This window comes from Mus musculus, chromosome 19 (assembly GCF_000001635.26).
Source record: "Mus musculus strain C57BL/6J chromosome 19, GRCm38.p6 C57BL/6J".
NCBI classification, from domain to species: domain Eukaryota; kingdom Metazoa; phylum Chordata; class Mammalia; order Rodentia; family Muridae; genus Mus; species Mus musculus.
In genome coordinates this window covers 37,225,184-37,242,131 of record NC_000085.6, presented here as the reverse complement: position 1 = coordinate 37,242,131, position 16,948 = coordinate 37,225,184, and the positions used below count along the sequence as shown (strand labels likewise).

The 16,948-nt window shown below is 45.9% G+C and overlaps 1 non-coding gene and 1 pseudogene across 1 annotated transcript; one reads left to right on the top strand and one right to left on the bottom strand.

Annotated features, from left to right (window-relative positions):
* On the bottom strand, window positions 7,572–8,529 carry Gm9056 (predicted gene 9056; annotated as a pseudogene).
* On the top strand, window positions 8,648–8,750 carry Gm25268. The gene has a single exon (XR_003952968.1). It is a non-coding gene; the product is annotated as a U6 spliceosomal RNA (small nuclear RNA).
* The last annotated feature ends 8,198 nt before the right edge of the window (window positions 8,751–16,948 follow it).

Here is a 16,948-nt window from a genome sequence, read left to right as displayed (position 1 = left end):
GTGATTCCCCTGCCTCGGGCTTTCAACTGTGAGATTACAGGCATGAGGCCCTCTATACCCAGCTCCTTTGGCAACTTGTTAGTATCTTGAGAAAGGTACTTTAAGTCCATGTAAATAGCCCATTGGCTAGAATCACCAAAGCTTTTTGCCTACGGAGTATCAGGAATGAGCCAATGGGACTTGGTGCTGGTGTGACGGGGAGCTGAGCCACTGCAGGTAGAGTGAACTGTAGCTAGCTAGGCACCTCGTTTTGACCCAGTGTTACTGGTGGTTAGGCCCAGGACAGGTCTTTCTAGATTCTTGGCTTCTTAACCAAGGAATTGGAACAAAGGCCTTCATTGATTTGAAAAAGTATTGAGGAAACTTTGTTCACAAATGAAACTATGCTACAGATGAGCAATGCCCAATTGATAGAAACCCCTGGAGAGACAGTGTTCAACTGCCACATCACGGTTCAGGGCTTCTTTTCCCATGGTTCTTGTTTGTAAGGGTCATAGTTCAGGTGGTCACTTCCCCTCATTGAACATGTGCCTAAATCTAGTCCAGTCTGGATTAGTCCCACAGTTCCCCATTGTGTTCCAGGATGTGTTTGAGTAGAAACAAGCCATCGGTCTGGAGAGATGGCTCAGCGGTTAAGAGCACTGCTCTTCTGAAGGTCCTGAGTTCAATTCCCAGCAACCACATGGTGACTTACAACCACCCATAATGAGGCCTGATGCTCACAACCATCCGTAAGGATATCTGGCGCCCTCTTCTGGAGTGTCTGAAGGCATTAAGTGTACTTACATTAAATAGACAAATAAATCTAAAAAAAGAAAGAAAGAAAGAAAGAAAGAAAGAAAGAAAGAAAGAAAGAAGCAAGCCATCATTGAGAGATTGCTAGGGGAAGTAACCCATTTCCATTGTTTAAAGCAGACTCACGTGGAGCCTGATGAAAGCTGCGTCTCGGCTTACCAGCAGGTTGCTAAATAAGTCGTTCTAAGAGGGGCATGTGTGCCAGGTTCATGGGGTGAGAATCTCAAGTGCACTATTGGGAGAGGGGTGTGCCCATGAGCAAGCCACGTGGATTCCTAGATGGATATGTCCTTCCTATGTTTGCCCGCCTTGCCAGGGTACGCGCGCACCCACACACATCACCAGGGGAAGTTCTCCAGCACTGCTCAGGCAAGGCCACTCAATGTTGCCCTCAGCTGGCTCACCCATACCCAAGCCTCCAGAGCCAGCTCCGTTGTGCTGCCCAGTTAAGGTGGGGGATAGGGTCCACTCTCTCAAGCACTGCAGACTGTTGAGTGACTGGGCCAGCTCTCCCTCACTCTTGCTCCCACGGATGGCTCACCTGTGTCGCCTCAACCAGGGCCAGCTGTACTCTGCTGTCCAGACAAAGTGCAGGGACCACTCTCCTGTGTGCTGCAGCTGGTGAGGGGCAGGGCCAGCTCCCCAGCTCTCATGACCCAGGGTCAGCTCTCCCAACTGCTGCAGGTGGAGGGGGGTGGGCAGGGAGGGCATCACCCCTGCCCCTACACCACTCCATGGCGATGAGAGGTGGGGCCAGCTCTCTTGTACTCTCACTCTCTGGCCGGCTCACATTGTGAGCCACCATGTGGTTGCTGGGAATTGAACTCTCAGGACCTCTGGAAGAGCAGTCGGTGCTCTTAACCTCTGAGCCATCTCTCCAGCCCCAGAATTACGTTATATTGTTATTGCTTTGAGATAAATTTCACTATGTATATATATAGCCCATGCTGGCCTTGAACTTGACATCCTCTTGCCTCTGCTGACCTAGTGCTTGGATTATGGGTGTATACCTCCCACTCACCTAGGATAATTTTTTTTCTTCTCCCCAGTGTGACCTCTTGCCTGAATCTGAGGGTGGTAAGGGGTGACTTTCCTAAGAACCAGGGGGCATTTTAGAAGGTCATGGAATGAATTCTAACAGGGCCAAATGCAAAATCAATGACAGAAGATCAGCAGATGACCATTGCTTGGAGCTACAAACAGAAACCTGCCACCACAGAGTGGCTGCTGTGAGCCATGGGCCGGTGGTGAGCTACCCTCTGAACTTTTTGGTTTTCAAGGTAATTAATGAATTCCATTATTATTATTATAACCATTATTTTTTTTTGAAACAGGGTTTCTCTGTGTAAGCCTGGCTGTCCTGGACTCATTCTGTAGACCAGACTAGCTTCCAACTCAGAGATCTTCCTGCCTTGGCCTCCCAAGTGCTGGGATTAAAGGCATGTGTCACCACTACCCAGCCTTTGTTTTGTTTTGTATATAATTAATGAAATATTGTGTGCATGGTGGTGTGTATGTGTGTGTGTGGTATGTATGCCTGCATGTGTGTTTGTCTATGTGCACATGTATACAGGTGTGTGTACCATGTACCGGGAGGCCAGAGATTGATGTCTTGTGCTTTCCATTGCTCTCCACTTTCTTTTCTGAGATGGCATCTCTCAGTGAAACAGAAGCTCACAGATTTGGTTAGATTGTCTGGCCCGTGATTTCTAGGGATTCTCTGCCTCCACCTCTGCAGCACAGGAATTACAAAGGTATACACCACACCTTGATGTTCACATGGGTTCTGGGATTCAAACTCAGGTCCTTGAGCTTGCCCAGGAAGCACTTTATCAACTCAGCTGAGCTGGGCTCTTGAATGTTAAGAAATTCAGTGACCCACTGAGGCAGACTGTCCCGGGGACAGACATTGCAATGAGTTCTTTTGTCACGCCTCTCTGTTGCTTATGTTTTTCAGTAGGAAAGTGAACTGTTGCCCCAACTAACAACGATGGTTCAGGACCAAGGATAGCAACCCACCAGCCTCAGCACTCAACAGGGCTGGGTAGAGGTAGGGGACTTCTAGGAGGAGCAGGGAATTTCCACAGAAGGCCTTAAGAGTTCCATTCTTGGCCACTCCTGAGTTTGTGTCCCCTTTTCCATTTCAGAGCCATTACACTGTCAAAGCCAGGTTCTTCGTTCCTGGCACCTGGACTCCAGACACAACTTTCATGTTCATCATCCCCTCAATATAGCAAGAAATCTATTTAGCTTGTCCCTGCGAGAGAGGCACACTGAGAAAAAAGACAAAAAGCAGCTGCTGGCTTAACATACCACCATTGTCCAAAACGTTACATAAGAGCGAAAGAAAAAAGGGGTTTTTAACCTTCAGCAGTTAAAAAGAATCAAGGGTTTTTACAGCAAAGCTTCTCTCAGGGCTTCCAGATGTCGTCAAACCCTGAAAAAATTCCAGCTGACTGGGGGTGGGGCCTTCCTAGTGCCTACAAGAATTGGCTGTTCCACAGTGTAAGGGTGAATAAAAGAGGAAGACCAACAAAGACTGGCCTGTGCCCGGCAGCACTTGTTAGCATTTTGTCTAAGCGCCACCCCCACAGTTACCTGGCAATAGCCAGGTCTGCTCCGCCCCATAGTTACCTGGCAACAGCCAGATGTGCTTGACTCACTATAAAAGGGGCTGCTTGTCGTCCCCCCCCCAATTGCTCTTGCCTTTCTGCTCCCTCTCTCTCTCCATTCCCTTCCCCCCTCTCTTTCCATGTGCTCATGGCTGACCTCTACTCTCCTCCTCTCTCTCTCTCTCTCCTCTCTCTCTCTCTCTCTCTCTCTCTCTCTCTCTCTCTCTCTCTCTCTCTCTCCCTTTCTCCACCCATACTACCCTCTTAACTCCCCTCCCCATGCCCTGAATAAACTATTCTATACTACATCGTTCTGTGACTGGTCCCTTAGGGGGAAGGGATGCCTCAGCATGGGCCCGTGGAGACACTCCCTTCCCCCACACCTGACTACACCCCCACCAAACATATCCCCTCTTCTCTTTATCTTTTTATAAACACACCAGTACTCAGGGCTGCTGTTTTGGGATTATCAGCTCCTCCCCATGGGGAAAATGGCGGGGGCTGGGGGGGGGGCGGTGCTCGTGTGTTTTGAACTGATAACGTGCACAGTTCTCAACTCGGTAAGCCCAGGGTGGCGCTCAAGGTTCGGCAACTCTTACATGTCCAGGGCTGCCGGGCTGTTTTCTTCCTCAGGCACTTGGCAATTACTTTGTTCCTCCTCGAACTGGAATTTGTACAGCATATTGAAAACTCTGACAAGGCAGACGCTGGCTAGATGTGCCTGCTCTTAGACTGGTTTCTTGTCTCCACCTCCTGATCCCGCTAGCTCTGGTCCAAAACTCTCCAGCCAACACAGGAGGAGGAGCCACGCCAGCTCTCAGCATCCCTCCCTGCCTTAGACATCACCTAAATCAGCCTGTCTTGGTTTCTGATGATGTAAGGCAGAAAGTCTAAATGACATGGTCTCCTTGCCTCAGTTTCCCAAATGTCTTTAGGTTGCTACTAGTGTGATAAAACGTGACAAAACAAAACAAAACAAAGAAACCAAAAACCAACCAAACAAACAAAAAACAAAGTTGTGGCAGCAAGGTTTATTTTGTATTATGTATCATTCAGGAAGGTTGAAAGAGGAACTTCAGCAGGGCAGGACCCTGGAGTCAGCGCCTGCGCCTGATGCAGGAGTGCTTACTTACAGGTTTGTTTCAAATGGCTTGTTCAACCAGCTTTCTCAAAAGCAGCCGGATCCACCAACCCAGGAGTGGCACCACCCTCCCGCATCAGTTATCAATTAGGAAAATACCCCATACACTTACCTACAGCCCAACCTGGTGGGAACGTTATGTTAACTGAGGCTCTCCCTTCCCAAATAGCTCTAACTGCTGTTGTCATAAAAACTAGTCAGCATACCAGACCATGAAAGCTATCTCTAGATTCAATCCCCAGGACCTCAGAGAGGGGAAAACCTTTCAGCTAAGAGATTGATTTTAAAACCTTTTTATTTATTCTTTGATAATTTCATATACAATGTATTTTTATCATATCCACCCCACTTCCCCTAACATATCCTAGACAAACCAACACATCTTCTTCCTTACTTCTCCTTTTCCTTCTCCTCCTCCTCTCCTCACTCCTATTTTTTATCTTTGTCTTTTATAATTCAGTGAGTCCAATTAGTGCTGGCAGAATGCACATGTGGAGCCATCCACATGAGCAGAGGCAACCTAGGTCACATCTGTTGATTTTAACAAAATCTCAATTGTTTGATTTTTTTTCCAATGAAGACTCGAGAGCCAGATGCTGGGGTGAAAGCCTGCTAGCTCAGAGAGGCAGAGAAAGCACCCAGCTGACCTTCTTCCTCAGCTGATGTCCCCCCCAGGAACACCCCCTCTCTCAAACAACCTCCTTCAAACTGAAGGTCCCTCTCTTCTACTTCCCATGCGTCTCTCCGTCCATCCTCCTCACTCTCTCTTACTCTCTGTGTTTTTTTTCTTAGTAATCTTATGTTCACTTCCCTTCAATTTGTGGCTTGCTCCATCTCTTGACCTATGGTTGACTTTATGTTTACAATAAATATTCAAGCAGGAAGTTTTTGGATTAAAGGTGTGTGCTAAGGCTGAGCCACACCATAACTGAAAAAAGTTTTTTTTTTTTCCAGTAAATAACACAATCTCGGGGCTCACGGTGTGATCAAATATCCTGCAACACACATCCTCACAGAAAAAACTCTGTTTCCCAAAAGCTGTCAACTGCTAATATTTCTTCAGCTAGGGGTATGGCCTCATGAGGAACTCTTGATGCTGTGCAGATAACTATAGGTGCTTTGAGTTCGTGAGTGTGATAGCCATATTATATCTAAAAGACAGTAACTCGCAGCACTCTTACCGATCCTCTCGCTCTCTCATTCTTTTTCTCTCCTCTTCCAGAACGTTCTCTGAACCCTATAGTGAGGTTGTATATGGATATACTATTTAGGACTAAGCACGCACAATCACTTTATCACCACGTAGACCACTTATGAGTCTGTATTAACGGCTACTCATGGTAAAATCAAACTTTTCTGGCTAAAGATTGAGAGTAGCACTAATCTGTGGATACAGATGTAAATATTTAGAAGCAATCTCACAACATGACTGCTGTACTACATCCTGCTTCTCCATTGTGGGTGCGTTGGCACCGCTGGCAAGATGCCAGGAAGGGGGCAGGGCAAAGTCCTAAACAGGGAGTCCACAGTGGTTTCCACCATCAGCATTACAGCAAGGAGAGGGAGGCAGGAATCCGGGGTCTGCAGTCTATCTTTCTCCCCTTGGGGCATCTGCCCGTTAGGCAGAGAAGGGAGGTAGAACCCAGGACAGGGCCGAGCAGAATGTGGTTCCATTAGGAGCTAGGGTTGAGTGTACCAGCGGGGCTGGAGGGAAGAAAGACTTCTCGGGAGTCATAGGCACGGCTCTTTAGTTGAAGGCCTTCCCCACAGTGATCCTTAAAGAGGACCAGCTCTCTGAGATGGTCCTTGCTTTTTTATACTGGTTTATTTGATGGTGAATATAAATACATACACTTTATATTCGGGGTGAACCAGGGATTACATATCTTTTGTGGGGAAGGAATACCCAGGAAAGGAAATTCATTGCTGAGGGTACCTCGTTAGCGTGGAGAACTCCAGCTGTTACTTTATGTGACTGACTGCCAGTGGTCCTCTCAGTGGGGTGTCATGGTTACATGTCCCAGAGCAGTTACACAGACAGGTAGCTCCACTCCCGCCAATCTCAGATCTCAGAGACTGCTGGGGTCTGAGCTCACTCAGCCTTGCCAGTTCTTATGTCTGTCTGGTTGCACAGTCCCACATGCCCTACACATGTGGATACACTTAGCAAAACAACAGTAGTAGGTTTATCCCATAGGGTCTATGACCTTCCTAGACTAGATTTTGGCTGTGTTTACAGTACAGGGCATGAATTCTCTCTGGTGGAACAGGCTTCAAAGCTGGTCAGAAGGTGGTTGGTGACTTAAATTGTGCCCCTTCTGAGGCAACAGACCCCATTTTGCCTGCTAAGTCAGCATTGCAGCGTGCAGGGTCCTGCATACAGTAAGACCTTTATTGTCATGTCTCCCCAGAGGTTTGCATGGTACGCTCCAGCACTATGAAAGCTATCCAGGAGGGAAGACGTTTCTCAGTCAGTTCCATACTGATTTCTCCATGTCTCATAGAGAAAGTATGTAGTGTATTCAGCAATAGGCTCTTAACATATAGTTATAGTGAACAACCAAGAGAAATGGCAGTAGCCTGTGTTGTTTTGGAGACCTTTGGGGTAACTCCTAGGGAGGTATTCTATGAGAATTAATTTCCTTCTCCTTCCTTCCTTCCTTCCTTCCCTCCCTCCCTCCCTCCTTCCTCCCTCCCTCCCTTCCCTCCCTCCCTCCCTCCCTCCCTCCCTCCCTCCTTCCTTCCTTCCTTCCTTCCTTCTTTCCTTCCTTCCTTCCCAAATTTACTTCTGGGTCTATCTTGTAAGAGGAAGCTGGAAATAAAGGGGAATTTAATAAAAAATGGCACAACTTGTTAAATACCTCTCGATTAGGCCCTCTCATGCAGAGAGACCAGTCCCAGACAGCTATGACCCTAGGAACCCCAGGGTGGCACTAAACATGGCTGAGGAAGGCCAGGTGCCAGAGGCTCCCTGCCTAGCCTTTCTGCATAAGGAAGCCAAATAGGAGGTGGGCAGGGTATGTCACCACCTTAGAAAGTCCCTAAGGAACTTCCAGAGCTTGGTGACCCAGAGATTGGCACCGAAGTCAGACAGGTACTGGATTTCGGGCGTGAGCATGCGCCGGCAGAGTGCTCTTCTTGAGGTTGTAACCCAGGGTGGACTTGACACCCAGGGGCTGCCAGGGCTGAATGGCCGAGTCTTGGATGGCCTCTGCACCAACCGCTTGACCGCCATCTATGCAGATGCGGTGCATGTGCTCCTTCGCTTGGCGCAGCTCGGCTACCTCGCCGGCCATGCGCTCACATCCAAAGGCCTCCACCTTTTGCCAGAAGCTGGCGTTGAAGTGACGGTAGAGGCGCACGTCCAGCCAGGTTCCAAGCGGTGGCTCGGCGGTACAGCCCTCCCGAGAGTCGCGGCACCGGCGAGTGGCGCAGTGCATTGAGCTTGAAGTACAGCACATCCTCCAGGTCCCAACACAACATCTCCGGAGCAGCACCAGGGATTCGTCAAGTACTCCTGCAGCAGCACCAGGTGGAAGCGGCGCTCCACCCCCAGGATCTCCTGCACTCGCGGGCTGCCCGGGTCCAGGCTACTATCGTAGCCCAGGCCGAAGAAGAGCAGGTTGCGGAGGTAGTGAGCGTTGTAGCTGCTCGGATCGTAGTAGCGATCGGGGTCCTGCAGGAACTCGGCCAGCATGTCGCGGCTCGACAGCTTCCAGGTGAGCGGCACCACGGATCCAAAATAGTGGAAGGAAGACTCTTAGAGACGAGCAGGGTCACGGATGACGGTGATGAAGGCACTCGGCCGCACCAGCCCGCACCAGCCCGTGCACTTCCTTACAGTGGAAGCGCATGTGGTTGCAGATGATGCTGAAGCACGCCCAAGGCCGGTAGTCCTGCACCAGGCTTCGTGCAAAGTACCACGGGTAGTGGAAGTCGTTGAATTTCATTGTATAACCCATGTCTTCAGAGAACGGCATTGTCCATTAGTTTTCATTCAAATTACTGTTCTTAATATTTTAAATATAATATTAAATATAATAAAATTTCTTAGATATAAAATAAATTTATTATTTTTGTTTTATATATTTATATATATATTTGCTTAGGCAGAACACATGCTAAAATTGGAATGATACAAAGATTAGCATGACCCCTACACAAGGATGTCACGAAATTTATGGAATGCTCTGTATTTGTTTTTGGTATCAATGACTGCAGACTCATAACTGAGAATGAGAAACATAGAAGGCTTCTGTGACAATCTCTTTCTACCCCGCCAAAAGAAACAGTCCAGAACAGGAAGCTATAGAAGAGAGTTCTTAAAAGTTGTGATAAAGATGCTGAAGTGTAGCTCCTTACACTTCACTTGACGGGGCGGACGGTGGGGGGGACTCCATATTATACACACACACACACACACACACACACACACACACACACACACACATATATATATAAAGGGCTGGTCACTGGGAATTTGACCATGCTCCAATCAGTATAGGGAAAAATGTATTTTTAAATTAACCATCTAAGTAATAGGTTTGGCTATACGGGGCTGGTGTTAATAGGTGATTTACAACTAGTCGTACTTGTCTCGTGAAACTGAGTGCCCCGGTGTTTGGAGCAACCTGTTTAGAATTGTAACGTCCTCTTGATGGACGGTTCACGTCATCTGTATAAAGTAGCTTTTATCTCTTCTCAATGGTTCTGGATTGAAGCCTATTTTGACAGCAACATCTGCTTGCTTCCTAGGTCCATTTGCTTAGAGTACATTTTCCTTGTCGTTTACCCTACAGTAATGTCTGTCTTTTGTGATAAGGTGCACTTTCTTAGAGGCAGCAAACAGATGGTGCCTGTTTTTTTTTTTTTTTTGGTTTTTGAGACAGGGTTTCTCTGTGTAGCCCTGGCTGTCCTGGAACTCACTTTATAGACCAGGCTGGCCTCGAACTCAGAAATCCGCCTGCCTCTGCCTCCAGAGTGCTGGGATTAAAGGCGTGCACCACCACGCCCGGCCTTTGTTTTTGTTTTTGATCTAATCTATCCCTCTGTGTCTTTTCACTAAGGGAATTGATATCATTAATATTCACAGTTATTATTGAAAGGTGTGTATTCATTCCTGTCAGTTTTTAAAAACTATTTTAGTTTGCATTGTTTGTTTTCCCCCCTCTTTCTCTCTTGCTTAGCTATTATCCTAGTATGGTTTGTTTTTCCTGTGGCCTTATGGATGGATTTATTTTTCTCTTCAGTCTGAAGAATTCCTTCAAGGATCTACTTAGTTGGTGATCAAGATTAAAGAATCAATTTTTATAATGGAAAGTTTTTATCTTTTCTTTGTAGGCTTTGATTTTTCAAAAACCTACTTTAATAAGGATTCTTAAATGCTTTAACCTGCTGTCTTAAGTCAACAATTACATCGGGCAAATAAAAGATACTTTTACATATGCATGTACCTATGTGTTAGAAACAAGGAGACTAAATTGTTTGCTTATACATGGCAGTAGCTTTTACTATATTTTTCAATACACTATATTTGGCCATCCTTAAAAAACAGAAGGAGCAGGCTGGAGAGATGGCTCAGTGGTTAAGAGCACAGTGCTCTTCCATAGGTGCTGAGTTCAATTCCCAGCAACCACATGGTGGTTTATAACCATCTCTAATGGGACAGGATGTTCTCCTCTGGTGTGTCTGAAGACAGCTATAGTATAATCACATACATAGGATAAATAAATCTTTTTAAAAAGCTAAAAAACAAAAACAAAACAAAAAAACCCCAGAAGGGGCCAAGTGATGGCTCAGTGGTTAAGAGTTTGTGCTGCTCTTATAGAGGATCCAAGTTCAGTCCCCAACACTCACAGTGAACAGTTCTGAACTGCCGGTAACTCCAGCTTTCAGGTGCTTCGATTCTGTCTTCTGGACTCTGCAGGCATCTGCACTCACATACCCTCTCCACATCCATATATACACATGATTTTAAAAACTAAAAAGAATTACATTGCCATAATGGAAGGCTCACTCTATCACTGGAGTGGCTAAAGTTTGTAAGACTGTAGACAGATGTAGCTGGGGAGAGCAGAGGAGGTGTGGAGGGGCACTTTTTATGATGCTCAGGGTTGTAATGGGGGCGGGGCCGCTTTACAAATGCTAGACAAGCAAGCACTCTACTACAAGCTACGCTCCTAGCCCTTAGTTGGCCTTCAACTTGCTACATAGTTCTTGAACTTGCTATGTATCCCAGGCTGGCCTTGAATGCACAAAAATCATCCTGCCTCAACTTCCCAAGGGGTGGGATTAGTCTGATGTCATCTTGCTTAATTGAACATCTTCTAGGGAGTTGCTCAGTGTGGAGGAGGTTGCAGTTATATATGGAATGTACATGTATTTAAAAATCCACTGAGTTATTTTACCTCTAAAGATTTGTATTTACTGTGTATCACTCGAAAGGGAATGACATCCGTTCCACTGAGATGGCTCAGCAGATAAAGGGACCTTACTGCTAAGTCTAATGACCTTCTTTCAACCCCAGGGACGCACATGGTAGAGGTAGAGAATGGGTTTCTGTAGATTGTCCTCTTATCTTCACATTCTTGCTCTCTTTCTCTTATACAGACATCCTCACATACCCTTGCCAATCAATGCAATGCAATAAAGAAAGAATGACATCAAACTTAAAATTGAGTGTGGTCATACTTGTAATCTGCACTCTGGGAGGTAGAAGCAGGAGGACCAGGAGTTCAAGGGTAGTTTTAGGTAACATTGAGTTAGCTCAAGGCCAGCTAGATCTGGGGGCTCTGTCTCAAAAAACCAAACCAAACCAAACCAAAAACAATACGAAAACACCCACATCAGTTTTAAATCAGGGGTATGTCCTGGTGGGATAACTCAGTGGCTAAAAGCTTTTCTGCACAAGAGACAGTTTCAATCCTCGGACCTCAAAATGGGAGGAGAGGACAGACTTCCCAGATCTCTGATACATAGAGTGTGATATGGCATGATCACACCACACCACCCACCACCACCACCACCACCACCAAAACATGACTTAAAAAACAATAGAATCAGAGGTATGTGTAGATGCTAAAGCCTTGAGAACTGAATAAAGCACACAAAGAGAAATGTAAGGCACTCAAAGCACTATTCTTCATGTCTTAAATCATCTTCTAGGAGCTGGAGAGATGGCTCAGTGGTTAAGAGCATCTATTGCTCTTACAGAACCAAACCTAAGTTCGGTTCTCAGCATCACAACCGCCTGTAGCTTTATCTCCAGGGGATCCGATACCTCTGGCCTCTGCAGCCACCCACATTCACTTGTGCATACCCTACACACTGACATCTAAAAGTAAAATGGAAACAAACCTTAAAATTGTTTTCAAACCACGTGTGCTAAACGTTGAAAATAATGAAGCGTTTGGAAGTCAGCTGAAGACACACACTCCATGCGTTGGGCTGTAGATGAGTCCTCTCGGTGAAAAACAGTTGAAACTGTCCCTCTTCTGTCCTGGAGACTCGTGTACTCTTTGTTCTTAAAGGAGCTTATAATGGTAGAGTTTTGACAAAGATGAATGCAGGCTTCAGAATATCCATTTAGGCTGCAGTGATATCTATAGCTTTCATCAGGGCAGGACAGGATGCTGCAAATCTCATAATGAGCACTCTCCTGTTAGGGCTTGAATCTGAACCTCCCACAGGTTCACATGTTTGATTCCCAGCTGGTGGCACTATTTTTGGAGGCTTTGGAGCCTTTGAGACAGGTAGCCTAGCTGGTAGATGTAGGCCACTGGGGGCCAGCCTTTGAGGGCTAGGGCAGGTCCTTTCCTCTTGTCCACTCTCTGCTTCGTGGGCCCTCTTCCCATCTTATTTCTGCTTCCCAGTTCAAAGTTGTGAAGAGCTGGGCCACTGTCACTGCCAGCCCCTGTCTCCCACTTCTCCAGTTCCTTAGCTGCCATAGACATCATGTGTTCTAGACCATGAAGGACTGGATACCCTCAAACAGTGGACCAAAACAAGTCTTCCCTATTGAATTGGTTTGGTGAGGTACTTTTAAGAAAAGCTCTTGTCTCAAAATAACAAAACCAAAATAAATATAAACCCCATAAAATTGAAGCCCCCCCCCCATGGTTTTGCATGGGGTTTAAATCCCAGCACCTATTTATTTATTTATTTATTTATTTATTTATTTATTTATGTTTTTCGAGACAGGGTTTCTCTGTATAGCCCTGGCTGTCCTGGAACTCACTTTGTAGACCATTTATTTATTTATTTAGTTAGTTTTTTTGAGACAGGGTTTCTCTGTATAGCCCTGGCTGTCCTGGAACTCACTTTGTAGACCAGGCTGGCCTTGAACTCAGAAATCCTCCTGCCTCTGCCTCCCGAGAGCTGGGATAAAGGCGTGCACCACCACACCTGGCAAATCCCAGCACTTTAATCTCAGCACTCAGGACACTGAGACCATTTGGTCTCTGTGAGGACTGCGTCTACACCAGCCAGAGCTACATTGTGAAATCCCTAAAGAAAAATAAAGTGGGGCTGGAGAGATGGATGGCTCTGTGGTTAACCACAGAGCACCTTAACATTGCTCTTTCAGAGGACTTGGGTTCAATTCCCAGCGCCCACATGGTACAGCTTATAACTGCAACTCCAGTTACAGGGGATGTGACACACTCATACATTCATACAGGCACATGAAACACTGATACACATAAAATTAAAAAAAAAAAAAAAGGAAACATAAACTCAGGCTGGGTTTCTGCGGGTGGGAGAAGAATCCTGAATATCCCTGGGCACATAGAGGTGCTTTTCCATCAAGACTTGTTTTGTTTTGTTTTGTTTTGTTTTGTTTTGTTTTGTTTTGTTTTGTTTTGTTTTGTTGTTTTTCGAGACAGGGTTTCTCTGTAGCCCTGGCTGTCCCGGAACTCACTTTGTAGACCAGGCTGGCCTCGAACTCAGCAATCCGCCTACCTCTGCCTCCCAAGTGCTGGGATTAAAGGTGTGCGCCACCACACCCAGCTCCATCAAGACTTGTATCTGGTGTCCTGAGAGGCTATAAAGTGTACATCACCGTAGCTTTAATTTGGCTCTTAAAGATACTTTATGTGTATGGTTGTTTTGCATGTATGTTTGTCTTGCACATTTGGTCCCAGGTGTCCATGGAGGTTAGAAGGTGTCAAGTACTTTAGAATGGAGATGTGAACCACATACGGACACTGGAAAGTAAACCTGGATTTCCAGAAGACCAGCCAAGTTAGTACTCTGAACTGCTGAGCCACCTCTCCAGCCCTGTTTATTCTTATTATGGGCAAACTGAGCAGTGTGTGTGTGTGTGTGTGTGTGTGTGTTTCAGTACCATGATTTTTTGCTTTGTTTTGTTTGCATAGATTGAGGCCCCAATGAACTTTCCTGGTTTCCATGGACACAGTCACAGACATCTGCAGAAACACAGTGAACACACATACAGCAGGCACATACCCATAAAGATAATAATTGTAAGAGTATAGCTGAAAATGTAATATTTTTGAAGTGCTTTTCTTGTGCCATTTGGAAAGACCACATTGAGGATGATAAGTTTGGGCTTCTGGAAATACGGACGTATACAAACTGGGTGTAAAGTGGCCAGCATTTTGCCAGTAACAGAGACAAATGAAATACCCATACAGATTAGGGTTTTTTTTTTTCCCGTTGATGGTAACAGTACTTTTGAACTGGGTAGAACTTTTGTTTTGTTGTTTTTACAACAGACATAGGACACTGTAAAGGAGTAGATATTAGTCTAGAGGTTTTGAGATGGTTTTCAGAGGCTGAAACAGACCCTGGCTGCTACCATTCTATCAGTCCTGCCATGGATGTAAAGTAGTTTAATGAATGAACATGGCACAGCTGAGAGCCTTCAACATCTATCCAAGTCTCTCCTGGGAAATTAAGACTGGCTGAGCACAGAGCCTAATCCCAACAGTATGCCACAAATTCTGACAACCTGTGAGCTCCCAAGCAGATCCCACTGACCAAACTTATTTCTGAATGGCCGAATGTCAAGGGTAGTAAAATGGCTGCCAGTGCTTCTTTCACATTCTTAAAAGGAGCACTCATTCAAGGGGTCTGGAGTGAATGAGTGAGTGAGTGGACTGGGGGTTTGCTATCGTCAGCATTTAGAGTAACCAGAGCAAAACTCATTAACAGGCATGCTGATTAATCCCGTATCACATTTATGTGGCACAAAGCAGTTTTATTTACTTTTTAATTATTTATTTCCATTTTATGTGTATTGGCGTTTTGCATGCATGCATGCATGTCTGTGTGAAGGCATCAGATCTTGGAGTTAAAGACGGTTACAAGCTGCCATGTGGGTGCTGGGTTTTGAACCTGGGTCCTCTGGAAGAACAGTCAGTACCCTCAACTGCTGAGCCATCTTTCTAGCCCCAAAGTTTTATATAGTTAAGAAACAAACAGAACTGTTGCAGGGATGGAGAGATGGCTCGGAGGTTAAGAGGACAGACTGCTCTTCCAGAGGACAAGAGTTGTACTCCCAACACCCACACGGAGGCTCTCCATGGTATCTGATGCCCTTTCTAGGATTTGCAGGCAACAGGCAAGCATGCATTGCACATGCATACATTATGCAGGCAAAGCATGCATAAAATAAAAAATAAGCTGATATGGTGGCCGTGTCTTTAAATCCCAGTGCTCCAGGAGGTAGAGACAGACAGATCTTGGACCATTTTTGGACCTAGAACACACACTCCCCACCCAAGAAAATGGTGCTAAGGTTAACTTCAAGAAACCAGGACACTGCTGGTCTTCCTATGGGGTCACCCACAACCTCAACTTCTTCCAGCCTTTCCCTAATTCAACCACAGGGGTCTCTGACTTCAGTCCATTGGTTCGGTGTCAGTATCCATGTCTGTCTCAATCAGCTGCTTGTTGGGACTCTTGGAGGGCAGCCATGCTAGGCTTTTGTCTGTATGTATACTATAGCATCAGTAATAGTGTCAGACCTTGAGGTGGATCCCAATTTGGGCTGGTCACTGGATCTCTTTCACTGAGCCACCAACCAGGCAGCATACACTAACTGGTCCAAGGCCTTCAACACATATACAGCAGAGGACTGCCTGGTCTGGCCTCAGTGAGAAGATGCACCTAACCCTTCAGAGACCTGAGGCCCCAGGGAGTGGGGAGGGAGGCTTTGGTGGGATGGGGGTGGGGCCATCCAATTGGAGACAGGAATGGAGGAATGAGATGAGGAACTGTTGGAGGGCAGAACAGGGAGAGGATAACGACTGGACTGTAAAAAAAGATTAAAGATAAAAAAATTGTATGAAAAGGTCTATTTTCAATAAAAAAATAAAACAAAAACCAAAACCAAACCAAACCAAACCAAAACCAACCAGGACCCCAGAGGAGGTAAAGATGCCGGGCCTGGGGAAAAGTGCAAGTGGCAAAGAGCTTGCTGTGGAAGCTCGAGCAAGCGGGGTTCACACCTCCTGCACCCATGTGTAGCCGGAACCCCAGTGGGTCTAGGATTTTCTAGCCAGCCAGTCTAACTGACCAATTAAGTGAGAGACTCAACACATTAATGTGGAGAAGTTGGGGAAGACACCTGATGTTGTCCTCTGGCCTCCATATAAAGCACACTGCCTCCCCGACCCACCACAGATGCACACAAAGAACTAGCACTGAGAAAGGATTTGATCATGAAAGGAATATTTTCTTCATCCTCACAAGGCGTTTATGCACCCCTTCCAGAAGCAGAAATTCTAGTGCTAGAATTGAAGAGTAAAAAAAAAAAAACTTAAAAAGAAAAACAAACAAACAAACACCTTTAAGAGACTTGTATCAGTAATGCAGGCTTATCCACCAGTACCTGGGGCATGGCCAGCAAGTATCTACTGCTTTGGATACAGTTATCTTAACCACAAAGGCTTGAAAGCTTCATTAACTTGAACAGACGGAGTCTAGCCTGTTGCTGGTCCTTAAGGCTCTGGTTAAGTATCAGATGCAAGCCCTCCCCGCCTTGCCTGAGCTAAAGAAGGCAGGCAGCTGGGAAGCAGCGGCCCAAGCTAAGTTTAGGGACGAACTTCCACTGCATACGTATTTGTACAGACTCTCTTGAATATCAAACTTTGTAAAAAGCCACTTCACCTAATCTTCACAACAACCCGGGAAATAATCAGGTTTGGGTCTGGGAGGTATCTCTCTTTACCAGCTAGGGCATGCACCCAAGGCCACTGAACTGTTTCAGCAACTAGTCTGTATATCAGGCAATAAAGCAACTTAGAACAACAGAATTGCTAAGATGCAAGTGCCTTGGACTCATTCAACTTGGAACATTCTAATCTGCTTTAGAAACTTTAAAACATTTTTAGTGTTTCCCCTGCCTGTATGTCTTTGTACCACATGCATGCCTGGT